Raw genomic sequence first — 15783 nt, forward strand, 5'->3', positions numbered from 1 at the left:
CTGCTTAAGGAATAGTGCATGCTAGTTCTTATTGTATCATGGGTTTTCCTTGGAGGTGTCCAAAGCAGAAACCAGTCTTGCTTAATTTGGGAAATTTGACATGATTACAGACTGGGGTTGATAAGGTTTGTGTTTAGGGATGTCTTGATGGCATCTCTGAAGATTGTAATTCTTCATCCACCTTTCTTTCCTGACAAGATTGTATAAAAGTGGAATAAAAAATTGCTTTATTCTTCTTTTCCACATTAAGCAGAAAATGGCTTTCTGGAGAGTATGCATTTGCACTGGACTCAAGAAAACAGACCCCTGTGGAGCATGAAATGACACTAGGGAATATATTTTCCTTGACATACTGGGCTTTATTCATCTGTCTGCGGCGGCTCTCCACCATATCCCCACCCCTCCCCCTGACTTTTTTTTTTTTTTTAACAAAGTTATGCAGTACCTTATATCAGCATTCATTCTTATATTCTCCTTAAAAAAGAAAATGAGCACCAACAATACAGTGGGACAAATAATGCTTATCGTAATAAAAACAATATGGTCTCAAAGAACCAAGTACTATTTGGAAAACAGTATAAAAAAATACAATGCTCATACAGTTTCCCAATGCCCAAAATTTTACATTTACTCATGAAGGTGTAAAATATTTCCTATAAACCTGCTTAAATTACATGAAATCTAATAGTTCGGTGCCCAAGGCAGGGCTAATAAACTTTCCCTGCTTCAGCCCAACAATTCTACTGCCTGAATACACAATACTCAAACACCACCACGGCTAGAGAGTCTGCTGAATATCAGATCTCTTTCTCCAACAAAATAACCCTCATTGAAGCCAATACTTATTCTGACTGGCATATATTTCTGTTCGGATCAGCAACTCATTTTTTTCAAATCTGAATCTAAGTACAAGTGAATGGTCTTATATTTATGATGGGGAAACTGCTTCCAAACCCCTCTGCTTTCTGCATTACCTTGATCTGTTCAGCTGCCCAACTGTTTGGTTAACATGACTATTAGTGATACGACTGAAGTTATTCTGCCCACCGTCGTTATTAAATAGTGCACTCAGAGGAAGAGCTAGGAATAGCATGCTTAAAGACTGGCTAAAATGGAACAGATCTTTAAAACCAGTTGTAGTTAATGAACAAATATATTCATTGAAGTACTTCTCAGTCAGAAACTGAGATGAAAAACTTGCTGCTGAGCAAATGTTATTTAAGATATTTTGGGAGTCAGTGTAGACTGGTGGTGACATAAGAGCCACGGCAAGTCCCTTGTAGTGGGTGACTTAGTGGCGTGATTTGTCACTAGATGGCACAGCCTCATGGCCCTCAATCCCACCTTGCTCTTGCCTCCACAGAGAAGGCTGTGTACCCCGACTTCACAAGGGGTAAGTGCAAGAAGCACAGTGACTAAGGCACAGACTGAGTGAATGCATCCAGAAGTGCTTTGTTTGAGTTGGTTTGGTTTCACTTAAGTATCTAAAAATTTATGCGCCCTGGTTTGAACATTTTATTTTCTTTTCAACTGTTACTCATGTTGTTATAAAAACAGGATCCAAAAAATGTCTTCAGCTTGGCTGAAAAGCATATCACAAGTTTCTGCCATCTTCACATTAAACTTTAAGGAAACTTTGTATTTGGTTCAATATTAGTAAATTTAAATGTAAAAATCTAAATATATTGATACTCTATTTAATAAATATCCAACATTTAGCAGTCCCAAATGGTTAAAAGTCATTCGAGATACAAGGGATAAGATTTGAGGAATTCTAAAATATAGGTTAACCTATTAGACAAGACTTTGAACAGATTTTAATGAATTACATTTGGATTAAAAAGACTGTGTGTTCATTTATTTATGCCTTATGTTTCAGCTTTGGTCTTAAATCTGTCATAATGCTACAGAGAAGAAAAATATTTTAAGATGGAGATGGGAGAGTAGGACAGAAAATGAAAAGGTTGATGAACTGTTCTCCATTTCCTACACTGTAGAAGAAAGGCACACTCTTCCTGTTAAAACCCTGTGGCACCCTGATGCGACTATCACTTCAGTAGCATCTGGCAATGTCAGGTAGAGTTTCTTGAAGGCTCAGATCTTTCAGCCTCTAAAACAGTAGAGTTTTACCGTAACAAATAACCCAAACCAACATTTTTCTGAATCACTGTACCAGGCTGAAACAATCTGTACGGGGAGGCAGCATTTTCAAGGGGTTTTGTATGCGTGACACTAGAGAAATGATGTGGCATATGAATCACTAATATACATCTGGTGAAAAGATTCCTTCATTTGACACGTCTTTTGCTTAAAAGTAAACACACAAAGAATTTCACAATTTTAATCTTCTGTTTATCTGAGAAACTAGACACCTATTCCATATACTTAGAAAGAGATTTCCTGTCAGCATTCATGAATTTCTCTCTTGACCCTAAGCATTGAGAGAAGCAGCCTGAGATATATTGCAAAGCCAAACGTTTAAAGTTTATATCAATATACACGTGGGACAAAGGTAATTTACCCAGCAAAAGAAGAACCCCCTGCTACATTTAATCATGCTCAAGTACATGGGAAAGTGCCCTTATGGCTGTTGTTTCTCCCTGCCTTTTTAACCCAACTACTGAGAAGCTCCTTTCTTCTCATGAAACACCTTAAACCTAAAGCCTAATTAAACTAGTAAAACACCATTAAACCTGGTGAGCAGACTTATCTCCAGCCACTACAGTTTGCAATTAGATTTTGGGAGAGGGTAGAGGAAATCAATGTTAAGTTCACCCCTTAATGAGAACATAAACACTTGCACATTAAAAGATTGTTTTCTTAAAATCCCCACAGGTAGGTGGGAATTCACTTTACTTCTGAAAGAACAAAACATAGCAATGAAACTGGTGGAAAAAACCCAAAAAACTCTTTGTCTCAAGTGAAAAAGGTATTTTCCTTTCTCCCATGATCTCAAGAAGAGCCAGAAGGGAATGGAACAGAAGAACATATATATGTGATTAAAGCAACATGGTTAGGGCAAAACTCAGAGTGCTAATTTGCCTCTTTTTAGAACCACAGGAACCAGGCTTGTTTCAGTGTATCCATACAATAGGTAATCAAGACTTAAGCACATGACAAAGAAGTCCATGTCAGAGTCAAACACACCTTCTGGCTACTTCTGCTCATCAGACCATCAATGAATACAACAGGAATGTGGTGTTGGCCACAACATGACTTCATCAACTCTGGTCATCTAATGGCTTGGCCAATTGTATTCTCGACACAGAAAGAGCATGTGTATACTTTGGGGGATTTTCACAGGGAAAAACAAAAGTGGGAGACATTCTGTGCAGTAATACAGATCATCACCTCTTCAAACTGGAAGCAGCATTATAAATGTCCAATATATCAGCAAGGAGTCTCATATGTAGCTGCAGGTCTGCTGATACCACAGCTGTCAGTGGACATCACTGTAGAAATCCCCTTGTTGGAGAAACCTTCTCTTCCTCATGAAACACAAATATTCTGCAAAGCCAGAAAAAGGCTTCTCCTTCCAGCTATCTTATTTACACAGGATGACTCCCAAGTTTCTCCTCCAGTTCCCTGTTTGGACCAGCAACTCATCCCTTTGTGATCACTTACATCTGCTTTTGAATTACATTTGATCAGTTTAAATCAGAATGAAGTACTTTCACTATGGGTGTAGGAAATCAGATGGGTTTAGTCCTCCAGATATCTGACTTTTAAAAATGTCTAAGGGCAGTTTAAAAGGCATTCCTTGAGTGGGAATGACATCTCTGTGGAGTCTGGTTTTTTCTTGGGACTTTTTTGGTGTGTGTAGGGGTAGGGTGTTGGATTTTTCAGGACTAATTTAAATATGGTGAAAACAGAATTCCTTAAGAATGTTACATGTAAAAATGTAAGTGCACTTTTACAGAAAGAGTTATTTGGAGGTTTTTTCCCTCCTTTGTATTTGACATGTTGTTTATACACACTTTAACTCTTTCCCCAAAAACATAATTTAATTGGCACTTTTTCCTCTGCGTGGGTTTGTCATTCCTTTTTCAGAGGAAGAAAACTTTCCTCTCCCCCTCCCTTTTTTTTTTTCTTAACTAAGGAAAAATATTTTTAATTATGCAAGTTACTCTACCCAGAGAGATCATGACCAACGCAAACAACCCTAATGATAACAAAATGACAAAAAAGGGTTTGTTCACACAAAACATCTTAGAATAAAATACCAACATTAGAAGTAATCCTTCAGATCAATTAATTTCTTTTTAGTCAGTTAACAACATTTCAATGCTGACTGCCCTTTAAAATGCAGTAATTCATGAAGCCATGCAACTTAGCCTTCAAAAAAGCACTAACATGCTTGGCTTTCTTTTATTAATGTTATGTGATTATTTTTTTTCTACTTCACTAACATTTCAAGAGAAACAAAGTGATTGTCATGTGGTACACTCAGACCTGGAACAGCAGCACAGCTGTTTATTCCCAGACTCCGAGCATTTTTTAGGTCTACACAGAAGTCTGTATTTTTTCTGAAAGGAATTATACATTTTACCATAAGCACATACAGTTTCCATATTCAGTTTGCCTATTGTAAAATACTTGGCTGTAAAAACAACAAATTGAATGCTTTGTCCTCATTCTATTGCCCTTTTTACCTTGAATCAACTCTTCTGGTGCAGGAAAAGAGGACAAAAAAAGCCATGGCAGAATCACAAAATTACTCCATTTTGCATTTCAGGAAAATCAAAACGACAAAACATCTGAATCAGACACCCTCTACTGGAAAGCATCAAGCTTATCGCTCTATTCCTGAATAAACTGATGGGGGGAGGGAGGGCATGAACATTTAACTGCCTGAAAAGACTGATATCTATTCTATAAATCATTCTTGCATTTAGGAGGAGGAAAATACTTGATGATTAAATTCTTTATTTCAATGAAGGTGGGAAATGTGCATCTGACTTCTTTGACTATGAAGTGGCAAAAAGAACTCTATTCAAAATTCTGTGGCAACTTGCCTTTAGGATTAGACCAGACCTGACAGGTTTCTCCCAGAAAAGTGCAAGTGTCATACACTTAGCAGCAAGTAAAAATAGGGACTGCAATGAAAAGACTTAGCCATGATACACATGAACAGTAACCTGACTTATGCTCCCCAAAGGTGAGAAAAATGTCTTGAAACTTGAACTAAATTTATTCATTTTGTGTAATTTTCAAGCAACAAATATGCTTGAAGGACACAGCTGCTCTTCAGTTGTAAGTGACCAAAGCTAGAAACTCTGCTAGTTTATCCAGGGCAGAATTTTGTTGTGTAAACAGATCTCTTCCATCATTATTCTATTAAATATCTGTTGGATATATTCACTCTGTGTCAAAACCTCTATGTAGTCAGGGTGTATCAACTCAGTGGTGGGCAGGGTTGCTCTTTAAGGAAAGGGTGGCATCTTCCTCTCTTCAGAAACAAAATCTGTGCTACACTTTTGAAGTCTGGGCCTCCATTTTCATCACAGTAAAAGAAAAAAAAAAAAAAAGAAAAAATATATTATCTGAATAATGACAGATCTACTACCACTACTTTAAGATCTACATCTCAATGAACTAGCTGAAGAACCTTCATGCATCCTTTTCCTCATGTAGGAGTGCCAAGAGATTTTGTCCTTAAAAGACTATTCTATCAAGCTTCAATCTATAATTATTTTACTTTTCTACTCCCAAATGAAGTATTATGATAAACAGCCTGATTGCGTACCAAGCATTCTTCATCATATGCTCTACTTGCCAATGCTACAGCTTTCACAGTTCTGTTTGACCTGCATAATGTACTATATGTGGGGCAGTGAATTACATTCTTTCTCAAAGACCATGCTGAATTACAATTTCTTTCCCAGGACTCAGAGGTGAATAATTGCACCTGTCCTCCTTAAGTAGACAAAAGACATTAACTAATGACCAAATGGAAAGAAAGATTTAAAAAGAAAATCACTTTATAGTTTGGTAGGAAAACAACTCAATCCAACCTTTCATCTGTCTGTCTACACTATGAGGATTTCTACTAAGTGCAGCTTCTGAAGAAAGGGAAGTTTTCAATCAAAGAAAAACTGTCCTGATAAAAAAGCAAAAATTGAGGTGTTTTCTAGAAGTTTAAAAGAGCCTACTTTTGAAATAAACCATTGGCACTACAAGAAAAATCAACTGCACATCTAAGTGTTTGTGGGCAAACTTTCTCACTTACATGATACAAATGCAGGAATGATGTAAGATGGGGGGACAAACAAAGCCACACGGCTTTTCTAAGACCACACAGAGACACAGTAGTAGAACCTAGTATAGACTATTCAGATATTCAGAAGTGAATATCCTGGAACAGACCGCAACCTAGATCTCCTGACAGCCTTCACACTGTTTCATAGAATCACAGAATCATTTAGGTTGGAAAAGACCTTTGAGATCATCGAGTCCAGACGCAGAGAGTGTGTGACTGTGCTGAACATAAAGGCTGAGTTTTGCTATTACTGACTGCAAGTGCTTGGCAGAGAGATCTGCAACGGCTCTGGTTTCATCAGAGCCATGCTGGCAGACATCCAAGGAAAGGTCACCAGGGCAGAAGGACAGAGCCTCAACAGAGCATTTGGCTTTGGTGCCAGAAGATTCCTAGCACCTGACCATGCCAAAGGGCTAATGCTTACAAAGACGAGAAAAAAGTGTGAAAGGTGAAAATACAGCAGAGCATCTCTGCAAAGATCTTGGCAATATTTCCAGGCCGTTTAAAATCTTTTTCCTTATGCATGGAAGCTGCCTGTATACCCAAGGAAGATAGGTACTTGCACATGAATGGACAAAACGGAAAATATTCTGCTCCTTGTGGAACCTAAATGTAGTCTATTTGGCAAAATCCAGGCAGCCCATCTTGCAGCTATAAAGAAGAACACCATGGAAAACGATACTTAAATATTGACAGCCCCTCAAAAAAAAAAATAAAAGCAAAGCAACAAAGGAGTAATGCTTGGGGCAGATGTTCTTGCAGGAAGCATGTCTCTTTTTCCCAAAAGCACAAATATCTGTATTTATGAGAACCTGATACAGCACAGAAAAAAAAAACCCAACAACCCACTGGTTAAAAGCAAAAAACATAACTAATCAACCAACTTTCAGCTAGAGGTTTTGGTTGTTGGGAAACATCTCCATCACCTTATAGTTACAGGTTTTAAAACAAAATTAAACACTGCTTAGTTACATACTTGGAAGAATACAGAAAAACAGACTAGTTTGACAGATAAGGCACCAACTCGAAATTAAAGAAAACCAAAGCCTACTGCCATTCTTTTCCTTCAACAGCTGCACAGCCTTGGGTAGGATCCCTTCTCTCAGTGCCCCTGCTTCCCTTCCTACTTTCCGTCCCATCTAGTTACATACTTTGGGACAGGGACCTACTTTTACAGTATGTTGGTACAATTCTGAGGTCAATAGAGTCCTTATCCAGGAAAGTCAACAAAGCACTGTGATGAGTAGGAGAAACACCCTGAGTAGCAGGAAAAAATAAAGCCTGGTTTCTTGCAGATTTCTGTTTTCAGGCTCACAAACTCCAGCTCGCTCCTTCATGTGTCCTGTGGGAACACCTTCCACACAGTGCTTCCAGTCTCCTCAACACAGCATAAGTCCTCCCCCAGTAACCTTCATCTTGAAACTGACTGAAAGTAGAGAAATGACTGGAACTCAAGCCCAAGACAGAGACACACATCAAATTATCTCCCAAGGTGTTTCTTTCAAAGGAAACCCAGCTAATAAAAGCAACAGCAAACATTTCAGCAGAGGCGACAGATCAAAATTAGCAGATTAAGCACGGCCATGCAAGGAACGCTAGTATTTTGATCTTTTTTAGATCATGTGCTCTGAATAGTATCTAAATTGCTGATGGAACATACGCCAGAAAACAGCAAGGGACAAATGATCTTTGGTCAGCGTTTGAGTTTCCAGTAAAGCAACATCTGAAATCTGTTAAGGGTTAAAAACCTGAAATTTTGAATGAAATTCAAATGAAAAGAACATTTCCATTTTGAGAAATCAGTATTTCCCACAGACATGCATGTCTTCCAGCTCCCTCTGTAAACAGAAATCGCTGTTGACAGTGCTGTTGAATATCATCCCATTTGCAAGACTGGTGTAAATAAAGCCTCCAGGCAGGGAGGTATGTCTAAGTGCAAAAGGTAAATTTTCAACGCCTATGCTTTTACAAAATTGGGTTGGGTTATATTAAATCAATACTCCAATTAAAACTAAAAGAGAACAGAAAAACTCTATCAGTAAAATTATTTGAAGCAGTATTTGTTCAGACTAGTCCAAAACTCTTTGCCCTTGGGGGCTGCAATACAACAAGGATATCTCCTGAGTGTGTTAATTTTTTAAAATGAAAGGAACACAGTTGCTGGCCTTTTGAAATAATCAATCTTTCAAAAAGTGTCAGGTGTCTCCAAAACATGTGGCAGGTTGGCAGTTTTTAGCGTCTACTCTCAAGCCCTAATATGAGGCTCTAATGAGCCTGGAGGAACTCATCACCTCTACTAACAAATCCTAAAGACAACCTGTCTGGCTCACTGAAAATGAGATGAAGCTAAATTAGAACCACAGACCACCTATTTGCTAAATCAAAGCAGAAAACCAAAACCAAAATAAACATTAGAAGCACATATATGCATATATAGAGACACACACACACATACAAGAATGCAGACACAAATACATGTACAGATATGTATAGGCAGACACATATCTGTACCTGTGAATTACAGACATTTACTGAGATCTGTGTTTACTGCCTCCTACAAGTCTGTTTTACAGGCTAAATTTAGGGAATTTTCTTGGCTTCTTTCACACACACACACAGACAAAATAAAAGGCAGCAACTGGTCTGTATTTTTCAAGTCTATTAAAAAATACCTTCTTTCTGCATGTATCTGCCACTTCAGTGTGCAAGAATAAAAATATAGAATCAGCGAGAAAATTCTTATAGTCTGTTTGTCAACAAAAGGTTCCCATCTCCAAAACAGCTGACCTTATTAGCACTAGGAGGTGGTGAGAAACTTTTCACCAGTACATATTTTAACAATACTGTGGATATATATCTATATATATTTTTCAGTCATTTCAAAGATTTAAATTATATTTTCCACAAATAAATCTTTCTTATTAAAGTAAGTGTAAAAGTTACGTACAGAGGAATTTTTTCCAATCTTGTTAATATTAATAGTGCAGAGAAGAATATTTTGTTTTGTGGTCTTTGTGGAAAATTTGACTTTTTTCTCTTAAAATACAAGCTAGAGAGAAATCTATAAAAGATGTTAATATCCATCAATCCACAAAATTCTTTACTTCATCTGTTGAGGAACGGTAACAAGACATAATGTATGTGACATGTAAATGAGTAGTGGATACAGGAAAAAAAAACATTAAAACAACATTCACACATAAAAATCAGATTTCTGAAACCAAATATCTCCAAACTCGAATTTAGGTGTAACTTCTCCATTTCCCTAGAGTGTTTGAAAAATATTTGTTACAAGTCCGTTGAAACATTTTGCATTATCTGTGCTCTCCACTCTGAGAGTCCCTGCCATTTCCAACCAGGGTCATCGACTTCACACTGTAATTGGCATCCACCAGAACTCCTGCAGAAAGGAAAACCTCACCTGGGCAGCCTGAACCACCCACTGTCACACACTCCACATTAGCCCTCCTGGGTCTGGCAGGCTGCATCCTAAGCATTGTACCTTCGCAGGAGCCAAGCAGGGCTCTAGACAGCATTTAAGACAACTATCACAGCATCCTAAGTATGTATATATATATATATTTAAATAAATCTACTCTGTGAGGTAAACTATAGTGAACTACTTTGGCTAAAGTCCTCCTTTACTGGTGACTTTTCTCTACAACTCTTCAGAGAAGTTCATTTTCAAAGGTTAACACACAAAACAAACATGCTGGATACCTCAAAGGCTGAATGTAAAACACATTCGTGGATTTTGTGATTTTTTTATTTTTTTTTAAAGGCCTTGCCAATTTTTAATGGGCTGTCACACACAAATGATTATGAAAGCGCTACAATGAACTGAGCGGATAAGCTGATCTGATCGGAATTAACTGCATGTGATTGCTACTTTGAAAGCTGGCCTAAAGAGGCAGCATTGAAAGCAATCTCACAAGTCACTGGTACCGCCTGCCTCAGCTATAAGTAAGCACAGATGGTGAGAAAAGTTAATTAAGAGACATATTTGTTTGGAGGTTTGAAATTTCCACCCTCTCTTCTCCAAAGAAGCCAAGCCACAGTGAAAATGTGTTTTACGTTTGCGGCCTAGTAAGTTCATGTTTCTGGGGCGCTGTTCCTGTAGATGGAGGTAATAGATAAACAGAATAAATAATTTATGTCAGCAGTTAGCATATGCATTTGCACTTGATCACTAAGCTACTTATTGCACCTGATAGCTACAACACCTTGTCAATTAAAAATAATCTTTTCTCCACAATTCTTCATTTACTTTCCTCCTACCTGGCACAGCTTTTCTCTTACACCACAACTGACACCCAGCAATGGAGATGTCATCCCTTTCATTCTCACTTTAATGACTGCCTCTTTCATTTGCTCCCTCACTTCTTGCAGTATTTCATAAGGAACATATCATCAGTTACAATAAATAGCTTCTGGTGATAAACCTTTGTTTCCTCCTGGTTGGGAACTCTCTTTCCTGCCTCTCTGCAGCCCACGCTTGAGCCCTCCCCAGATTAACTAGTGGGCTTCTGAATCTGGGGTATGACAGTGCTCTGTAAATTGTTTGCCATCTTTAGAGGATAAAAATACAACACTTAGACTTTACATACTTTAAGCCTGTGATCAAAGTGTCATATAGCAGACATTTTGCTCAATCGTCCTTCCACAGTGTATGATTCTTTGGACCCATTTCCTTTTTATTTTTATTTTTTTTTTCACCTCTGGTTATTATAATGACAATAGCCAGCAGCACCAGAGAAATACTGGCTGCAGAATGGCTGGGATCAATCTCAACTAAAAGCCCTTGATGGTAAGAAAGGGTTAACACTAAGGACAGAGAAAACTGAGATTTCAGAACTTCAAGTGAAATTGAGAGGTTCTTAGAGAGACATTTCCAATTCATGCCTACTGTACTATTTATTTCCTTTCCCATCATTGCTGATTATAAGGATGTGCATGTGTAAAAAGAAGTTTCTTCATCTCTAATCAGACCAGCTCTATTCCATGAATCCACAATCCACTGTTCGTGACATTACAAAATGAATCAGGCAGGAGGCTCAAGCCAGATCAGAAAGTGACAGCTTCTGTTTGAACAGGTATCTTGGAAATTAATGATGATAGGGGACAGTATTATACTGCATAAGCATTTAACACTTTGCACTGTCTCATTCTCTAAAAAGAGGTGCAACAGATCTATTTACTGGAAAGGTCTTGGTATTCAAAAAATTAATAAATTGGACTGCTGATTTGTTCTACTTATACATCTAGAGAAATAAAGGCCTGCTTTGAATAGGACACTCACGCTACATGTATTGAATACTCCCTGGAACAACAAGGAAAGTTGCTTCTTAAAACTTTATCTTTGCATTGTAGCGTATGGTCACATCATTTAAGGTCTGTCTCAAGAATTTGGCATGCATTAGTATATGGCCTCTGTCAATCTTATTTCTGTGCTACAGAACCGATGTTGAGTAGGATATTACACTTACAGGAATGTGTCCCCTAACTAGCTTTACATTGCAGATGACAGGATCACAACAGAAGACTAGAGATTGATACCCAAGACCAGCCCTGCACTGAGAACCTTCCTATGTTGTTCTGCAAGGATTTTAGGCAAAAACATGATCTGTGTACATAAATATACATACAAATTAATAATTTAGACATTTTATATATATATATATATGTATACATACAAATTAATAGTTGAGTCTCACATTCCCAGGTGGTCCCTAAGCAATCTATTACCTAATCACATAAAAACGGCGGGTTTTCTGATTTTATAAATGCATACAAAATATGTTGTTAAAAAAGTCAATCACTGAGTGCTCAGTACAGATGTTAATCCAATTTGTGTGGTAATGATCAAAACAGTCAGTTTACATAAAGCATTACAGCTGTGCAATATTGCAGTCCTGCAGTTCTGTCATCAGCAATGAGGGTTACGTACCTGCCACTGGGAATTTTTCCGATGGACTCTGCATAGTCATGCTGACAGTGAGTAAGACCTTCCATTAGTGCTGCCCACGGTGACAGCCTTGCTCCCTTTCTGCTTTTATGTCCAAGGATCGTCAGCAGGAAAGTGTAAAAGGAGCTATAGCTCCTTCTACTGGGTCTTAAGGTTCCCAAGACTAAAGATTTGAGTTCCTACCAGGGCTCAGAGAAGCTAGTGAATGAAGACCAGTAGCATCTCATAGAGCTCTAAGTCTTCTTTTTTAAAAAAAAAAAAAAAAAATTCTGCTTTGCACATTCCCACTAACAGCATAATTTCAGAAGCAGTCACGCATTTAAAGAAGTTAGCAATAAGAAGTCTGGGGACATGTTGTTGGAATGGGGACAAAACTACTGCTAAACAAACTGATTGTCTGATCCACATATGACATCTCAGATGTAACAGCCTGTAAACATTATCTGTAGAGCTCCAAATAATAAATTTACAGATTTAACCAATCATACTTTGAAGGCTGTCACTGATCTAGTGGAGCATGACCAAATCCCGTTAGAGTACAAAATAGATTCTAGCAGAAAGTCTTACATATGCTGAGTTGCATATCTAAATAAGGAAAGCAAAGACATCACATATGCTACAGAGATGTATGCACATGAAGAAATTAATACATGCAACTAAATTCATCATCCCATGGGCCTACAACAAAGGTTTCAAACCCTGCGTGGTGACTCAGTCTGCAACTGTACTGTGTGCTTCATCGAAGAGTATCGCATCACCAAATACCTTCTTAAGTACAGACTGACTTGACATCAGTGAGTGAGGCAGTTATCCGTGACCGCTACACGAATATTCAAGAAAAATATGAGAGACTCCCATACAATTTGAACTGAGATAGTCAAAAGCAGATGAGATCTGTGTTCCATTTGCCCACTTCACACATTTATGTCTTTAAAATTACAGCACAATTTCAGTAGTCATTTGTTAGAGTTAATTCACTGGACAAGATTTCCTAAATTCTGCTGAAATTCTATCATCCTTGCAGCAAAATCTGGGGAAAGCGAAATTGCGTGAGTCTTTGACACACTGAAAAAAGCACAGGTAGGAAACCTGCACAGATGTGAAAGCACTCAAAGGACTGTTCCTATCTTGCCCAGTGGGGATAATTACAATTACATTGACTATTTTTTAATCTTTCCTTTTATCTTTCTTGTGTGAACAAAGTTCATGGGAAAAAGCATGTTAGATGGCTAGGTGTCTCCTCCTATTCTCAGCAGTACATGCTGCATATTTCTGGCTGCAACCCTCTGCATGGGAATGCCAGGGGTATTTCTAGGCCCCAATATCAAAAACAAGTTGTCATATATTTTGTAAGGGCCATCTACCACATTATCACTCATATTAGTATACACAGATCCTACAGGGTATCCTGCCTCCCTGTATAGCCAGAAAAAGCATCTTGACTAGGATGATATGCAGTCTTTTCTTCCCTTAGATAACTCCAAGAGCTGAAAAAATCACTCTGTTTAAACAAACTTCCTGTTCTTTTCTTTCCTAGGGTGGAAAGACTGCTTTTAATCAACGATTGCGTCACTATGGAAGGAAGATGCAGAGCGTGCTCTCAGATAAAATAAAATAAAAGCCCCACCTTTGGCTCAGACATTTTTCCCAGGACTGGCTAGAATCATAAGGGTCTCTTAACACTGCATTTTGTATGATATTTTTTGTCTCATTCAGAAAAAAAAATAATTAGTGGATTTTTATTTTTTTTTTAGTTACATTTGGCCCAATTAACATGAATCTTTTTTTGTCTCCTACAGCTTTTCTCCAAACAGTAGAGAAATCCGAAGCTTTTCTCCTGGCTCTCTCTCCAGGGACTAATATCTTTAAGTACTGCAAGGCCAGATCTAACTCCCTGACATTTGTCTGCCTTGAACTTGCAAAGCGCTCCTAAGTTTGTTAGCCTCCAAAGCGTCAAGAAACTACAATGATCTTTAGACATATTCCAAGTGGGAGGTTTTGCAGAAATGGCTTCATACAGCAATAAAACTGACAGCTTTTTCTGGTGAACCCATGTCAGAGGAGGGCAAATAAAATCCTCTGAAGTATAGCAGATATCCAGTTGAACACACGGCACGGGGAAGATTCACGAATAAAGGAGTTCCTCCATATCCAGCTTTTATTGTTGTCATTTGCCACAGAAATGCTGGCTTGAACCCAGATCAAACAAATCTAAGTTAGAAACAGGAACCAGACTAATTCTAACTTTATCATATACACTGCAACAGATACTGAAGCAAATATTAAGGCACTGTTTTCTCTTGGAAACTTGACCTTCACCTGATGCTGCAGGAGGGAGGAGCTGAGTTTGCTGGAGTGCCTTGCCCAGGCCCCGCTTTCGGCCTCACCTTCAGAGCGTGCAGAAACAGGGAAGGCATGGAAAAAGTGTATGATCCCAATGGCAGGCACTGCAGTGACAGCCAACCTGTTACAGCTTCTTACCACCAGCCTGGGAAGTCAGTCCAGTCACCTACTGAGCTGTGCTGCAGCAGAGCTCCTCAGGTGAGCAGGAACCAAGAAATGTGCCAATTTTTCTGAACGGTTGAACCCAGGGACACTGAGGGCAAGACTAATTGAACAATCTGCACAAAGGTTTATGCAACTCCGGCTACTTCAAAATCTCTACTTTCCAGCAACCAGCTAAATCAACTTCCAGATTGAAGTCACATTTCCAACGACTACATATTAAGGTGCTCAATGAAAAAAAATATTCTACAGGTAAAGCAGTTCTAGTTTGAGGTACCATCAACTTTAGCCTAAATAAAGGAAAGAGAAGAGAAACTGTGGCATTAGCCTAAAAAAAGATTCTCATGTGCCTTGACTGAGATTTTAATTCATATGGGTACAAAGATGTCTCCATTCTGAAGCCATCTTACAGGAAGGACAGCTTTCCTCTTGCACACTCTTTTGCTTAGTAGAGTCAAAGCTTGAATTACAGAGAGAGTAGTGTTTAAATTATCAAAGTTAAGGAGCATTTAATGACTTGAATACCCACAGTTTAAGTTAAATTGTACAGGGACTCTTTTTGAGCCATCATTCTAGATTAGGAAAATATCTGTGCCCTTCTGATGCCAAATACCTTTTTTTCCTTCACAACAGTTTTTATCATTTTCAATGACACCGTAACGGAATTGAACAAACAGCTGAATCCATAGAGATGTTTAATTCATTCTGAGATCTCAGCACCTCAGAAAAGAGATAAGATTTTACAAATTTATTCCCCTCCTTTATTTCAATTACCATGTTCATGCTTGAGACAATTCCTAGCCCAAACTTCTGGCCAAAAATCTGTTGGTAGGTAAGATAGCAGATCTAAATCAAATCACAACGATCTTGCAATAAGATCGCATAGCACAATTTTCCCTCCGTAGTAAAAGCTGCACTCTCCCCTATTTTCCTACTTGAATTCACTATAGGGTGGCAAAACTTCATGACATACACATGACAGGACGTTAAGACAGTATGTCTTGTAAGAAGTTCTAACACTATCCAAAGCTAATTTCAAATCCAAACATTAAAA

General features: G+C 38.2%; 1 protein-coding gene across 6 annotated transcripts in view; it reads right to left on the reverse strand.

Annotated features, from left to right (window-relative positions):
* RBMS3 (RNA binding motif single stranded interacting protein 3) overlaps nt 1–15783 on the reverse strand; it is a 719214-nt gene that overhangs the window by 483446 nt on the left and 219985 nt on the right. The window lies entirely within an intron of this gene.

Source organism: Falco cherrug, chromosome 4, assembly GCF_023634085.1.
Source record: "Falco cherrug isolate bFalChe1 chromosome 4, bFalChe1.pri, whole genome shotgun sequence".
NCBI classification, from domain to species: Eukaryota; Metazoa; Chordata; class Aves; order Falconiformes; family Falconidae; genus Falco; species Falco cherrug.